This window comes from Neopelma chrysocephalum, unplaced genomic scaffold, assembly GCF_003984885.1.
Source record: "Neopelma chrysocephalum unplaced genomic scaffold, ASM398488v2 Primary Assembly neopelma1_44, whole genome shotgun sequence".
Classification (NCBI taxonomy): Eukaryota; Metazoa; Chordata; class Aves; order Passeriformes; family Pipridae; genus Neopelma; species Neopelma chrysocephalum.
In genome coordinates, this window is record NW_020897703.1 from 9,547,797 (window position 1) to 9,561,772 (window position 13,976).

Here is a 13,976-nt window from a genome sequence, read left to right on the forward strand (position 1 = left end):
CAGACCCCCACCGCGGCGGGGGCGGGGCGTGGCCGCACGGCGCCTCCCGCGCATGCGCCGCCCTGCGCGGCCCCCCGCGCGCGCCCACTTCCGTCCCGGCAGCGCGCGGGGAGCGACATCCGGGAGGAGCGGGGCTGGGGCGTGAGGCGAGCGCGAGCGGCGGAGCCGCGGTCCCTGTCGTGTCCGTTCCCCTCCAGCATCTGAGCTGCTTCGGCCACCGCACTGCGCCGGTACTCCGAGTCGTAATAAATATTTACGCATCTTTTCTTTTTAGAGAGTCTTGGCTGTTTTAATCACTTTGAGTCGATTTCCCCAACGGCAGGTCGCTGGCAGCGCCCCTCCCAGAGCATGGGGCTGCCGCCGCTTCTGCTGGTACCCCGGGAGCTTTGAGTACCACGGGAGCCGGAGTCAGACCCTCGCGCCTCTGTGCAGCTACTGCTGTACGGGGTGCGAGGAAGGGTAAAATCTCAGCTGCCAAGCAGCTTTGCAGCTTTAACCGAGAAAAGCACATAGTGAAGGGTCAGCAGAAACAGAGCAAGGACAGCCTCGTGGCTGCAGCACAGCACTAAAGCCATGAGCTGGGAGGTCTGTTCGGTCAGTTCCTGGCTTTAATACTGACTTCCTTTATATGCCAGGGAAGTCACTCTACAGTTGAGATGAAAATGCCTACCCTTCGAGGAACGTGCAAGGCTTTCCCACTTAATTCTTCCACCTGAGCAGAAAAATAGCCTTTTCCCCACCCCCCCAAAAAACGCCCTCAGCAGAAGTGTCCCTGCTTTCTCCAGGGCGCTCACTTGCCTCTTTGAAATGAATTGCAGCTGTGATTACTCACCTCATGTTCCCATGAGGCTCCACAAAGCTCTGGCTGCCTCTGTAGTGCAGCCATGGGTTATATGCAGTCCCTTACACAGTGACACAACAGCCTGACACTTTCCCAGCCTTCACATTACAGACACTTCTGTGCTAGTCAACCAGAGAAGATCCAGCACTGCAGGACCTGTGCATCAACCTCGTACTAGAGGAACTTGTTCTCTTGCCTTGAGAGCTGTTGCAAAGGCATCCAGCCAGATATGCCTGGTCTCCTGCTGACTTTAGAATTGCAGATTGCAAATACCTGGTGGGGTCATCCAACAACCTGGTAGTCTTTGGGGCCAGTCCTTGGAAGTTTCTTCCCTTAAAAGAAAAATGAGATAGAAATCCCTGCCCTGAGGGATATTTCTTTTAGCTTGCTTAGTTCACCCATATGAAGGATGAGTCAGGCACAGTGATCATCATACTGCTGAAAAAAAATTCATATGCAAAGCATTTTTCTCCCATTTTAAAACGTGGACTAAAATTCAAAACTTCAAGTACTTGACTTTTCTACAGGCAGTTAAAGAGCCAAGAGCAATTCATATTTTACAGCTGCAGTAGTCTTAATCTCACATAAAGGCTTAAGAATCCCAGAACACTCTACCAGAGACTTTCTGCCATGATGTGTGTGGGGAGGAGAGAGGTGACTGCACATGAGCACCCACACTGTCCCCCAGCACCCGCACCAGTGCAGGGCTGTGCCACTATGGAGTCAGGCCACCTGCAGCTCCCCTCAACAGAGTCTGGCACTCTCTGCCCTAAAACCACAAGGTTTGAAGAAGTGAGTGTTATGAAGCCTCGTTCTTGGTGCCCTTTACCCCCACAGTTTTTAAACCATGAGTTACACATCCAAAAATACAGTTTTGGGGTAGTTAAAGAATAAATCATGGTTGTCAGCTCCCCTGCTGATTGTTAATGCACCTTTTGAGAGAGCTGATCTGAGCCTTTGTTGCAATGGCTCTGGGAAGGAAAGCCAGCCAAATCAACTCAAGAAGGGCTGCTGTACAGTGTGGAGCTCCAAGCCTTGTCCCACACCTCCAAGAATCATCCATGGCCAGGTCTCCACCTCACCCTAGGGTCTGCAGCTGATGATAACTCTTTCGCAGTTTGGTAATGGGCCCCATGCTCCCTCCTCCACAGTAGCTTCAGCTTGGACTCTGCTCATGTCACATCTGCTGCTGCTGCAGCTCCAGGGGTTGCTCATGCCCACGCTCCCAGGACTCTTTGTGTTTGTGCCAGGCTGGAGCCAGGCTGAGGCTTTCCTTCTCTCCTCATTCATTTGCTTCTCAGGTGTGAAGTCAAGCTGTCATTTGGCAGCTTCCCAGTAAACCTACATGATCTTTCTCTTGGCAAAAAGGAGAAAATTGTCAAGATGTAAAGAGGAAGGTTCTCCAAAGATGCTGTTAGGAGTTTTAACTTGGGATTAGCAGCACCAGACTGTAGGGAGGGGGAATTGTTAATTGTGTCATCTTCTCTGTACTTTTGGGTGCCGCCAGGGCCTGCTTTCAGTGGAAACCTGTGAGAGCCCATCTGCTCTCAGATCTGCACTCAGTGCCAGCAAACCTCCTTACAGGCAGCTCCCACCTGTGGGTCAGACATCTCTTGACCTCTCAATGGCTTGCTTGTGGTTTTTAGGCTTTAAAAAAAAGCATTATCTGAAATACATGCACACAGCTGTTCACCAGAGTAGCTGGACTAACCTGTCTGCATAATCAGGTGCTTGTTATCACAGCATGTTTACATTTTAATAGGGTAATAATTTGTAGATTTAAATTTAAATATGAAGAGCCTTCCTGTCAGAATAATGGTCATCATATAATCCTCTGTATACATACCAAAAATAATTAGAAATAGCGTTGAAATTAGACCAATTGAATCCAACCACTACTTCCCTAAATTTACATAAATGACTTCCCATCTGTCAAGTGATGTGCTAACCTATTTTTTTATATTCTCTCAGCCCTAATTTATTACACATTTTAACTTTTCTAACTTTTCCTCAATCCTTTTGTGCAAGATTTTCCCTTAGATCAGTATCTTTAAGACTGAGAAGCAAACGTATTTTCCACCTAAAGGTGCTGTTCAAACAGTCACTAGAAAATAGAAAAGCAAGCAGTCTAGAGAGTTTATATTGGAGGTCAAGATTCAAAAGCACAGTGAGACCACTATTCTTCCAAGTTCTCTTTCATGCATTAGGTTTTTACCTCTGCCCATCACCCAAGGGAGTTCCCTCCTCACAATAGTTTGCACAGATGAACCAACCCTTTGGTCATGTGCAATCTTCCAGCTGGGAACTCTGCGTGGGTGTCCCATATACAGTTTGAATCACCAATTCTTTATTAGAGAAAAGTAATAATGGGGTAGTTCAAAGGCCACCTATTTTTTCACCACAGTAAGAAATCACAGCCAAAAGCCTCTTCCATTTACTTTGCTCTATGGAGAACTGGACAGCACAGTCACCACATCAGGTGGCGTGAGTAAACATCCTCTTTAGACAAATGACCAGGTCAGATCTCAAACAGATCCTCCTGCAGGTTTTCAGTTCACACATTTCTATAACTCTGCTCTAGTTTTATAACCATTTTTCCTTTAACTTTTTTTTCCCCACATTTTGTAAACAGTAGAAACAAAAGAAAAAATCCCTGTGCTGTTCCATCACATGGAGCAGATTTGCTGCTGTATAAAGGACAAAGGACTCTGACACCAAAGTTCTGGTCATGTGTACTGACCATATATATCGGCCCTTTAGCTGAAAGGTAACATTTAGTGGAGAGAGGGAAGGAAAACTGGGTGAGTGAAGAAAATAATCTGTAACTGAAGTATGTATCTTCACTGCCTCAACAAAGACACAGTCATGCCTTCATGCTCACTTCACAGTGTCTGGATCTGCCTCTGCTGGGATGGCCAGCCTTTGCCAGTCTCATGATCCAAAGCACCTGAAGCAAACAGAAGTTTATTTAACTCCCACAGCTGTTCCAGAATGCCAGGGGTGGCCTCCCAGCACAGGATGCATCTGTCCAATGCCACAACAAATGGTGTCAGGATCTGGAGGCATCTTATACACTCAACCTCCAGTGCTCACTGTAAACCAGATTGAAAAACCCACACAGCCTGAAGCTGCACATTCTCCTCCTGCTTCCTCAGGCATTCAGCAATTTGCTGGGCAATCAAGATTGTAACCACAGATAACCTCTTTCCTTAGGAGAAACTGCAGCTGAGTAGAGGGCTTGCTGCACAAAGGTAGAAGAGATGACCCACAGAGTAGTTCCCATCTCATGGAAGTGTTTGCCCTAACATTGTTATTTCAGCAATGCACATATTTTCATTTTGCATGGTTGACATCTGATACCTCACAGCACCTCCAGAGAGAGTCAGGATATGTTTGCAGAGTTTCAGTGTCTGTTCGAGGGAAAGTCTCATTCCAAGTCCCAATATTTTTTCTAGGAATTCAAGTTTTCTGTTGAACTTTACTTCAACACAGCACTGTGTGAAAAGAATAGAGCAGTACAAGGGGAGGAACTTTCCCAGGAAGGAAGAGGTCAAGCTAAATAGGAAAAATAATGATCTCTTTCTAACATTTCAGACTTAAAAAGAAAACAGGCAACAAATGGCCTCAAAGAGAAACCAGCACAAAGCGTAGTTGCTCATCAGTTTCCCTCCAAGGGTTCAAACGACAAGCACTCAAGGAGCAGAGGAAGAAAGAACAAACCACTCTAATTTGTTTTTCTTTCCTGCTGGTATTCCTTCTCTAAGATGCTAACCCAGGTCAATTGTCAGTTATTTTCCACCCTATCCTGACCCTATGGCATTTTCCCGGGTAGGATCTGATATGGCTGCTGAGCCCCTAAAGGGTAGATAGAGGAGTTAATGCTCCAGTACAGCATATGTGAAAATTCATCCTTTCTGAACTATTGATTCTTGCTCACTACAGACTGGAGTAGATGTTACCGACCTACTGATGCTTTTTTCACATTTTCAAGTTTGATCTGCAGCAGCTAGAACAGGTAGAACCATTCTCTGAGGTCTTTGTTTCTCCCTGTATGTAACAAAGTTCAGATTTTTAGGTACTCATAGAACTCCAGGAACTCACTCCCTGGAGCTTTTCTAATCCTGCTTTTCTAATCTTACCATGTGGTAATCATGCTTTTACCATGTAAACCACTTTTAAAAAATGTAATGACCTTGCATATTCTTAGGAGCCACCAAACCAATGTGTGTTCTTTCTGGAACTAGCATAACTCCCTTGCATAGGAAGTATAATAAATTACATCTGTGAAGTCATCCTTCCTCCTTCCATCACGCATCATGGCCACCCTTTCATGAGACTGTGAAGGCAGTTCCTCCTTGCACATCTTCTGTTCACTATCACAATCTGCATCTCTCTCCTTCTCCTAACTGCTCTGCCCTCCTGCTTGGTGAACACATGGGAGCATTTCAGCCCTTTCTCTCACTCACAGCTATTTTTGACAGTACAGTAACAACACAAATCTCAATGATGCAGTAGTGCCTAACAGGAGATGGAAGTCGATGGCTCCCAGTTGGTGCAGCAGTTTCACCCACCTCAGCCTGAATCCAGTTTGACAGAAATATTTATGCAGAGAAGGCAGCCAGGCCTCCCCACAGTCTCCTCTGAGAGGGAGCTTAAAGGCCTTATTTATTTCAAAGGCAAAGACATTTCTGAATCATACAAGTCAGCTTTTAGCAGGAAAGAATTAGAGCCTAAGCTGTACCCATCCTGCTATAAACTAGTCAGTCACAATCTCTGCACCCTGGAGTATAAGACAGGACCCGAATGATCAACTGTCACATGTCAGCATACAAGGTTTGATCTATCTCATACAGGTATAAGGACTTTTTTTCCACCTTCATCTCTTTAGAACTGGGCTTTCCAGGGAACACAATGGAGCACTCACACCCCTGAATTCAAATGGAGCAGGGTAACCTATTTTGCAGATGCCAACCTTAGCTAACAAGCTTCTGATGGGTTGGGACTGAGCCAGGTGTGCAGCTGGGCTGTACAGCAGTTTGAGATATTGGTTCCAAGAGCCCCCATCAGACTACTGCTTCCGCAGCTGGGAATGGCATTGCTGTGGGAAACATCCCTAGGGTGAGGGCAGAGGGAATGTCTGGAAGGCCACAAGTTGGTCACTCTTCACCTGATGGAGTCTGGGGATAAATAAAGCAGAGTTCTGCTGATCAAAGTAGTCATACAAATCTGTGCAGATCCCTGGCCTCACACAGAGATTTCTTTGAATCAGGAACACCAAGGCAATTCATCCTCTCTGAACAGCCTCATTCCCTGCTCTGTGTGCTCACTACCCATGGGGCCCAGCTACGCAATAGTTCCCTCCTTCCCTCTCTGCGCTTTCCTGCAGCATGTAGTCGCTAAATATAATTTGACAGCTTACTTTCTCTGATCCAGAGCCTCAACATCCATGCACTGCTTCTCTGTGCCAGAAGCTCTATTTTACAAGTCAAGCCATATTCTCCCTGCAGCTCATTTTGCATGAAAAATGAGCATATCCTCATGTCCTCTCTCTTTCTATATCCAGCACTGTTGTTGGAATGGGCTCACACAGCCATTTGTAGGCAAATCTAGCAGCCTCAGAGCCACACAACCAAGAGTTAACTGCTCTGGTTGTTTTGCAAATGCCAGCTAGGCCTTAGCTCTAATCAGTTGGTCCACTTATGCTAGTTCCAGTTTTGGCTTAATTCTAAGTCTCTTTGAAGTCATCATACATGTATAATTTCATTTTGTAAGGGGGCTCTCACATCTAAGTGGTACCTTACTACTCTTCAGTACCTTTCTGCCTCACCAACTTCAAAATGTGCCATATTCCTCTAATGTGCACTCACTGAAATGTCATTGAAACCTGCTTTCTAGATGTATTACCTGACCTATTGCACACCAAAGTCAAGACACTATTATTAATTCCAGAAAAATCTGATCCTTGTCAGTATATGTGACACCTCCAAACAAAGGGGTTATTTAGCTACTTGTTAGTTCCACTCCTTGATTCAGGAATCCAGAGCTCATTAGAGTACTGAGTGTTGTTTAGGTACATACATCACTAGGATAAAGAGATTTTTTCAGGGCACAGGCTGGCTATCATCCCTAATATGTAGGAAGAGGAGCAGAAGAGCAAACATGTACAGCTGGTGTGCTTTTGCTTCTCTGTTGCCAGTTTGATTTCTCAAGCTGTTCTTATACAAAGGAAAAAGCAGAACGGAGAAATCCTTATCTTAAAAAAATGGCTGGGAGCTCAGTGAATTCAGCAGCTCTTAGGATAAAATACCCACAGTAGCCTTCCCCCTGGCTGCCTCCTCAGGAACCAGCAGTATTTCTCATAGCTTTCCATTAACCACTTTTATTATCTGAACGTCTGCCCACATGAGTAATTGAGTGAGTCACATCAGTAAAAGACTTGTGGAGTTTTATGAGGAGGCTGTACTGTAAAATTTTTTTAAATCACAGTTTAATTTACAGAATGAGGATTTTGAGCTGTGGTGACAATTTCAAGACCAATGCTGCAGTAGTGGGAGAAAGAAACACAGAGGTGATAAGGATTTCCTGTTCTTGAGGATAATTGAAAAAATGTGATTGCTCAGCTCAGTTTACCACACTAGAACAGTACAGCTATAAAATATATAAAGGCTAATGCAGGATGTATGTTTGCAGTATTTTTATCTCTACTATGTAAAAGTCTCCATCAAGATTCCTCAAGCAAAAGAGACGTCTGCGGTGAACTACGGTGTATATACCTAGTTATCACTGCTGGGATATGAAACTAGAGGCCTGACCCAGCAAACCTTCTATATCATTTCCTTTTTTTTTGCATTATGGCAACACTAGATGTACAAAGACATCTAGGCATTTAAATAGTCAAGTAGGTGCTTAATGGGGTATTCAAAATCCAAACACCTAAACAGCTTCAAAAATTTCATTTCCAACAACCGAAAGCCACAACTAAAATTTCAGCGCAGCTGTGCCAGGCCAATATATTGAACAGTCAGCGGTATTCAATGCAATCATACAGCATAAATAATAATCACAGTCATGCAAAGGTTTGCAGGGCCAGGCCCAGGCCTGAGGTTAATTTAGAGCATTCTGTTAACAAGCAATCAATTTGCTTCTTCCTTTTAGGAGAACGGTATCATCAAATCAAGGCACAGGCCCTGTCAAATTTAGTATGAATTCTGCACAGCAGAAGAACTAAGTACTTCAAACACCCTCTCTGTTCCCAAATATCTTGAATGTGGGGCAGCTGCAACCATTGGTCTAGTTGGTTTCCCATCATATGTGATGGTGTATTCTTGCAGGCATCCCTGCTAGCTCCCATTAACTCACACAGCTCACTCCTCTCCTCTCAAGGCACCTTTTTCCCATTCAGACTTCTGGAAGGGCTTGAAAAAGCAGGAGAGACCCCTCATAAAGCCAGGGCACGTTCAGAAACAAATCTACCACACCTTTATCCCCAAGTAGGACAGCTGCAGGTGGTAGACAAGTTGCCAGAAAGCAAGTCTTTTTGGCCTGGACACTGCATTTGTGAAAGCTCAGAGCTGTGTAAGAACACTCGTACATGGTGCAACAAGGCAGTTCTTCCGCTCCCCTGCACAGCAGCAATCCCATCAGTGCTGTCTAACGCCCACTGAGTCCTGACACTGTGCCTGGCTGGCTCACATGCATCCACGGATGGAGTGAGTAAGAGTCAGCTTCTGGATACTGGATACTGAAGGCTGCTGAGCAGGCACTGAAGTTGCTGCACTTGTGTTATTTAGGTATGGCAGTTTTCCTGCATCTCCAGTTCAGCTGTAAGGAGCTAAAGCATCAGAGTGCAGCACAAAATACCACAGTGGTCTTAAAGGAAGAGACAGAATAAACATGATATAATCAATAACTAACACCTAACAAGTCCTACATGAGCAAGTCAGTTGCTTTTTAGTCCAAGAAACTACAAAGCCAGAGTATGCATTTTCACTTTAGTGCTAACATCAGGGCATCATATTATTCCCAGAATTAGAAATTATGTATCTGACAACAGTGAATCTTTATGGAGGATCCAACAGTAACATAAGAAGTGCAGCTTTTTTCCCTGCTGCTGGTAGGTTCTATCGATGAAGATGTAGGGAAGTTGACAAGTCATCTTAGCTAGATCTGAGCCTTGCTTCTTCTGTATGAAACAATACTACTAGGTGCTGTGGGAAATAAAGAATCGGTTTTATTACAAGCAAATGAATTTAGCAAATCACTAACATAAGAGTTTTTCTTTACTAACCTATAGGGCCTATCGCGGAGCTGTAAGACGCCGGATTCAGCCTGGAACCGGTGTCAGGGAAACATGCGAACGGGAATAGGGGAACTGTAAATGAATATTGGTAAGGAAACCCCTTATACCACATGGCTGGTCCTGGAAGCTGCCATGCTGCTGGACACTCCACCTCCCAGCACGACACAGCCAACCAGAAAGAGGGGAACGCCTCTTCTATGACGTAAACGGGGTTGAACCTTAAGAATGTTTAAAAAGCGGGACTTTTGAATTGAAGGGGTGTTCCTGGGAATCCTGCGTGCCTAGGACACCCAACACGTGTTGTAATTTTTCCTTTTCGTTTTATTCCTTTTGTTTTGCAAACTTTTGCCGTCTTTCTAAATTCAATAAATGAGATTTTTCTCACAGTACCAATTTCCATGCTTTTGACAGTATGAATTATGCTTTTTTAGACACCCTTATTTGCTTCCCGTACCTCACCCCAAAGGATAAATAGCAAAATATGACTGTTTTTCTCTTACTATTCCAATGTATTTTTGTTCCTTTCCTGGATTCATGGCCCAGGGAAATTTGGTCAGTGAAAGAGCCTTAATGGGTGAATTGCCCCTTTCTCTTTTATATGTGACTATTCATTCTCTCCCAGTCTCTCCTCCCCAGGGCTTCTGAATACAAAGTACTTGTAGAAATCATTTAGTCTATTGCTGAAACACAAGCCCTGAGCCAGCAGGTACACAGGACTGCTGGATCATCTCGTTCCATCAGTTAAATTAAAGATCTGAATACAGTTGATGGTGGGGTTCAGCAAGCTCTCGTTTAGAGAGGATACCCAGGGCCTTCTGCTGTAAAGCTTCGAAGGGGAAGATGATCACTTTACCCTTGCTGCAGTGTCTGAGTCACCACTGAGTTGGAAGCAACTGTTTAAAAAAAAAAATAGCCTTTTTTGGTGAGACTACAAAGTTGGCAGCCAAGCAGGCACACAGCATTGGATGTCTCACTGCCAGGCTTGTGACAGAGCTGACCTGCCTGGATGCCAGCAGAGAGGTGGCAGCAGAGCGTGCCAGTGCCCGTGAGCTGTTCAGCAATGCAGAGACTGGAGCAGAGAAGCTTCAGAGAGGTTCAGAGGTGGCCCCAACCTCATATCAAGAGCAAATACTTCCTGCATAGTAGTGTCACTGGAGCATCACTTGTCCACCTACAGGGGTGTTTCGCTGTCATTGAAGTAACTGGGACACACACCAGGGACACATTTTAGCTGGTTTCTCTGCTTTTTCAGTTCTCATCCTCCACTCTTTGGCCAAGGCAAAAGGTCTCACCTACCTCATTACTACTACTATCACCTATCTGTATATCAATTATAATTCAGATTTCATGCCAAGTTACACTAGTTTTAATGTGGAATCCTGCAAGATTTGTCCTTGTGACTTTTAACTGGTCTAGCCTTGATTTATTTAAACTACTTTTCCCATTAAAGAGATGATCAAGTGGTTGCGCCAAAGATGTTGGTGCAGATATAGAACTATGACTGATGCTTTATGCCTCCTGGAAGCAAGGCTTTCTTTACAGAAGCATTAACATCATAGCAATCACACATACTTCATTTAGCTTGGGTTCAGGCTCCTCTGTAAAACAAACTGGAATGACCTGAAAAGCAGGGGGAAAAATTCTTCCTACTCCAGTCCTCCTCCAAATCTTTTTGTGGAAAACACAACTGTGTTTTCAATGCTAAAATTCACACAGATTTAAAAATACTTATCTTCAAGAAATGTTGCCATGGAAACCCTTATCTTGTCTCCTTCTCCACCCTCCATATGTGAAGAACACTTTCTTCATCTTTTTTTCTTTCATGTGGTAGTTCCTCTTCTCTGTCTGCTACCACCAAAACCCTGGCATTGAATCCTAAGAGATGTCAAACAGGCCTTTTGTCTACTTGAAAAGGGATTGCTAAAAACCATTCCTGAGTTGAACTACAGAGAGGTGTCAAGATGGGATCATACCCTCAGGCTCCAGAGAAAGATGCCTGGAATATTTTCCAGCAATTCTTGTTTTGCACAAGTGGAAAGAAGCAGCAAGAGCTGCCATTGTAATTTAAACAGTTTAACTTCTCGGTGGCATAACCCACAAGTGATGGAGATTTTCCTTCTCAGTACAAGCCTTTTTCCACCTTCCTTGCCACTTTTGATAAAAGGGGTTGGGAGGCGGGTGAGGTCCTGTATGTTCAAAGTGCTTTCCTGAAGGTACTACTGCTCTACCCCATTCCTTTTGCCCCAAAGCTACAAAAGGATCTGAGCACAAAAAGGAAGTCAATAAGCTGCAGGCTTCACTCTGCTGATCAGGATATATCTGTATGCAATGGTCAGTGTCAGGGAGCCCCTTCCATAGAATTAGCAGAAACTTTGGGCAGGTCATACATGGCACCGTTGAGGGGTGAGACTGTACAGGTATCTCCTGCTGTCAGTGGGGAACATGTACAAAGAAAAAGTGAGAAAGCAATGCTGCTGACCTGTGAGTTAAAGCAGCACCAAAATGTTCACCAGCAAACTATGCAGGTGAGAGACAGTGTTTTCCCAATTTGGAGTGCCAGCAGCCTCAGGTTCACATAATTGCACAGCTAATGGGGGAGCTGGCAGGAGAGCTGCCCAAGGTATTTTAAATCAGCAAGCATCCACTCTGCCCAATAACCAACATTTACTTTTGCAGCAAGTAGGACAGAAGTTGCCAAACCCATCCTTCCCATTTAATGATGGAAAATAAAACATGCAGCCCGCAAACCTGTGCTGCATGCCACAGCCATTACCAGCAAGTTCTTAAACTGCTGGGAACAGAAGGATATTAATAATGTACAATAGTGTCTCTCTATGTAGCCCAGGTTAATTAAAATGTAGAGGTAACACCATTCATGGATATTTGGGAGGCAGTGGGAGGATAGCTCAGTAAGCTGTCTGCTCTGCTCAGAGTTGTGTTGACTGTCTCACCAGTTGCCACCAATACAAGGGGCAAAAGTAAAAAGCTGTGCCAGCCGTAAACAGCCCATTAGGGATGGCCTGCCTGCTCCCACCACCTGCACTGGCTGCCTGCTGCTGAGGGCAGCAGGTTGCATAGGCACAGGGATATATTCAGCATCTTACTTCTGTGAGTTTGCAGCTCTCTGTAGAAACCTGTTCTACAGTAAGAGTCCAAGGAATGAAATGACAGCTTTTCTGTATGCTTTTCAAAACCATCCTGTTGAATTTGTGAAGCAGCTTGCTGGTGTAGAGCAGGAATATGAAGCATAAAAAGAAATAATTCCCAGTATTAGAGAAGCAATCCCTTCCCCTTGGCTTTCTTCCTAGACCAAGGCATTTTTTCCTACAGGTTGCAATGCTTGCCTACATGTCCATGTTACAGAAGGGATCTCTGGGCTTTAGATGTGTCCTTAGTGCGTAGGTCTGAGCAGCAGGACTGACAAAACCCTGTTCTTTACTGACTGGACTCCTGAGACTGGCTATCTGCTACAGTGCAGGCGCTGACTCAGGCTTTTCCCCAGGCCAGCATCTAACAATGCTTCGGCTTTGACTGCAATCTTGTGACACATCTAGCATAGACTTCCTATGTCCAGACACCTTTCTCTTTTTTTTTTCCCCACAAAATTTGCAGGAACACAACAGTGTTGACATTTCATACCCTGATCTCTGCCAAATGCAGCTGATTTGGCCCAAGGCTCAGAAGTTACTTCTTGTGAGAAGAGAAAGGAGAAAATGGCCAAACATAAGCGGGAAGGGGGAACACTCTATGAACACGAGTCTTCCCTAGAAAGCCAGGCCAAACAAGAACCAGCTGATAGCGCATGCTGGACAAGGGGTGAGGGCAGAAATTGGAGAAAACTGGTATTTCAATCTTCAAATCAAAATAGATTAAAACTTCATGAGAAAGCTCCAATCCATGAAAATCCTCATACAAAAAAGGAGGTTTGCTGCAAAAGGATCCACAGCCGGGCTAAAATCTTTGCAGTTAAGCTGTTTGAAATGACTGAGACACATAGAGCGAAGAACGGAAACTTACAGACTTCAGCAAACAATGTGGCTGTGACCTCAGTGTCCCAGCAGTGCATAACAAATGCTGGAGACACCTCACCCGCCTCCTTTCCCTCCATGCTCAACACATTTCCTTAACTGATGAGTCAGGGTGCTTTTTTGACAGCAGTTTTCAGCAAACACAAACTGATCACTGGCTTTCTCCAGCACACTGGGCCACATTCTTCTCCTGTATCAGTCATGGACTCCTGTAGCATGCTTGATCACTGGCCCAAATAGACTATGTGGGTGCAGGCTGATGGAAAATTCATAACAAATTATATGGAATCACTCCCATTTCTCATTCCTGTAACTGGGGAAGGGTTGTTGCAAGGCAGTTGGCTTGAACAGCTCCAACAAGGCAGAGAAATGCTGTAACAGAAGTCTGGACAATTACACTTGGGAAGCTCTTCTAGCATCCAAAAGCTTCACTCCTACGACACAGCTAAAAGAAAGCAGATTTCTGCCACACAATTATATTCCTCGTCCAGTTCCTAGCAGGGACAATGTTATCCTACCATATTTTCCCAAGAAGGCAATACCTTGACCTCTGTTTTACCTCCTCTGCACACCAAGGATGATTTAAACTAAAATCCTTTACCATGCTGATTTCTCCAGGTGGTTTAGGAAACATCTGCAACCTTCAAGAAAAATAGGCCTGTTTGCATAAGCAGTGAAGCGAAGCCTAACACGAATTGCTATCTGGGGACATGACCAACCTTGAGTTAAGTGGAGGTCAGATTAGCAAGAGCTTTCTTGCAGTTCATTATAAAAATCAATGCAAGAGAGGCAGGAAGCTGAACTGCAC

The 13,976-nt window shown here is 44.7% G+C and overlaps 1 long non-coding RNA gene across 1 annotated transcript; it reads right to left on the bottom strand.

The window, feature by feature from the left end:
• Positions 1 to 2,229: 2,229 nt before the first annotated feature.
• On the bottom strand, positions 2,230 to 9,043 carry LOC113965259. Its single transcript, XR_003533485.1, has 3 exons — positions 5,034 to 9,043; positions 4,805 to 4,888; positions 2,230 to 3,788 (listed from the first exon to the last, which is right to left on the bottom strand). It is a non-coding gene; the product is annotated as an uncharacterized LOC113965259 (long non-coding RNA).
• Between the last annotated feature and the right edge of the window lie 4,933 nt (positions 9,044 to 13,976).